A 2486-nucleotide genomic window follows, 5' to 3' on the forward strand; every position below is an offset into this window, starting at 1 on the left:
TTTGGCTGTGTTCAATTTCATATGCTTGCGGGTGTTCTAATTTTGACAACGCGAATTTCGCTGTGGTGAGTTCGCCGTTCGCCGGCATTGTATTTCAGCTATTAAGTTTCTTATCAGCACCTCTATCTATATTTGAGATATTTACGAAGGTTTAAAAAGATTTTTTTTTTAATGGGAAAATTAATATATTATTTATATTGGTAAAAATATATAAGAAAACGACTTTCGAAAATTTGTGTATACTCCTTTCTTAAAGCTATCATATTTAGTTACGTATAATTTCAGTTAAAAATGAATTGTTAGTAAAATATCGAAATTAGGGATGCCGGAAAAACATCGATGCATCGAAAATATCGATGTTTTGCTTCGATGCATCGAAAATTTTCCACTCGATGTATAAATAGTCGATGTATCGATGCATCGATGTATCGATGTTTTTTGAAAACTGACATCTACGGTACATTGAACCGTCATTCCAGTTTTTCAATTGTTCAAAAAAAAAAGAAGTGACTGGCCAAAAATTTAAATGGCTGCAAGAAGTTCCGTTAGAAACATAATTAGCTCAGTTGCAGTAATTTATTTAAAATTTTCTACAATTTTGCTAATAACATATTTTGTTGCGAAACATTATCTGAAAAATCCTATGCAAATCGATGCATCGAGGTATGCCCTTCGATGCATCGAAAAATATCGATGTACATGTCGATGCATCGAATCAAAGAAAAACATCCATGTATTTTTTCCACTTACATCCCCAATCGAAAATTTAATTACCTTTCATTTGCTATATCATTTGTTTTGATCGATTAACGAATTCTCCAGCCAGTCGAAATTTTAATGATCCATCTTTCTTTCTTAAATCAAAAACCACCATGTGGCGCGATATCTCAAAACTACACGTAAGAAATAAATTATTTTTATGTATGTAATCAGTATAAGCTCCTAGGTTGGAATGGATTTGCAGCTGCATCAAAATCGCTTTTCTAATTTTGACAACTTCTTGGCATATAATAATAATAGATTGGCGCTTACACATATTTAAGTGTTTTTCCGAGCTTCTCCTCCGACTTGTGACGTGCGCCTTGATGTTGTCAAACAAAGGGGAGGGACCTACAGTTTTACGCCGACTCCGAACGGCGATTGTATTTTTCTGAGCAGCTGTTTTTTATGGCAGAAATGACTGGGAGACTTCGAGGGGCAAAGCTCAATTAGAAGTTCTAGTTAGGTATTTGCTTTCATTACAACCCACTTGTGGGATGGATGACTGACTGGTCACGTCTCTGTAAGTATTGGTATGACGCATAAAAGCTTAAACAGACGGTAGCGTTTATCCGGTTCAACTCGGACTTAATCCGGATCAACTGCAGTTAATTCCCGAGTTGATCCGGATCGAGGCTGCCGTCTGTTTATGCTTTAAGACAGCGATCGTGGGTTTCGTTCAGTAATCACTTAGTACCTATATGTATGTCTACATATTACTTCCTCTTGTGTATATTTCAAATTAGGTAATAAATACCAAGAGGCCTTCAACTTTGCCTTAATTTCTCATTTTTTGTAGGGCGTGGCTTCTGCTTTGGCTACCCATAGTAGGGCTTCCGTAAGGGCCTTTGTAGGACGAACTTCAGAAGCCTTTTGTAGAAGTTTTTCTAAAGCTGCTCTTTTAATTCAAATTTAGTTTATTGAAATTACATATTAAAGTTCATTTGTAATGCTATATAATATGAACTTATACATTCACTTAAGAAGGCCTACCTAAACTATCGTCTGGGTAAATTTAGGCTTCAAACTACGCACTGTGTCAAAAAAGCTCTGAGCTAGTCTACGTATGTATGTGCCTTCAAAGTATTGGAGATGCAAAATATTTATGTAGTTGTTTTTTGAAAAAAAAAAAACCCATCTGCAAGCAATAGAAGTTATATCTGCTTTCAGAGATCTCCATCACATTGCCTAATTTACGCAATTATAGTGAGTAATTGAATTATTTGCTGTACATAATTGAAACTCACCAACACCCAGCCAATCTTGTGCTTCTAATACATACATATGTATGTATACATCCAATTAAAACTCCACAGAAAAGTTATATTTCCATTTCGTCTAAAATTTTTAGAGATTTTTTTTAAATTATCCCGCATGCCAAGAGTTCAGTTCTATTATCGGTCACTCTAAATTAGTCATGCCCTGCGCTGGCAGAATTCCATAGGCAAGTGCCTGCACTGGGCATGCCTGCTCTAAAATTATTACATCCTACTAGGCTTGAGGAGCTTTTGAACAAAGAAGTGGAGAAGTCAGCTCTTTTAATTGAACTAGTTCATTACTTCGTCCATTAAAGTGAACTAAACTTTTCTGTGCCAACACTCCAATAAAAATGGAAATGTAATTTTAACACACATGATATCCCGTTTTTCGTTGTAACGGCATAAAGAAACAACTGATCGGAATTCGCTGAACGCGCTACAAACGACATTTTATTTATTTCATTGAAT

The sequence above is a fragment of the Rhagoletis pomonella genome, unplaced genomic scaffold (assembly GCF_013731165.1).
Source record: "Rhagoletis pomonella isolate Grant_MI unplaced genomic scaffold, Rhpom_1.0 Rhpom_scaffold_00006, whole genome shotgun sequence".
Taxonomy (NCBI): Eukaryota; Metazoa; Arthropoda; class Insecta; order Diptera; family Tephritidae; genus Rhagoletis; species Rhagoletis pomonella.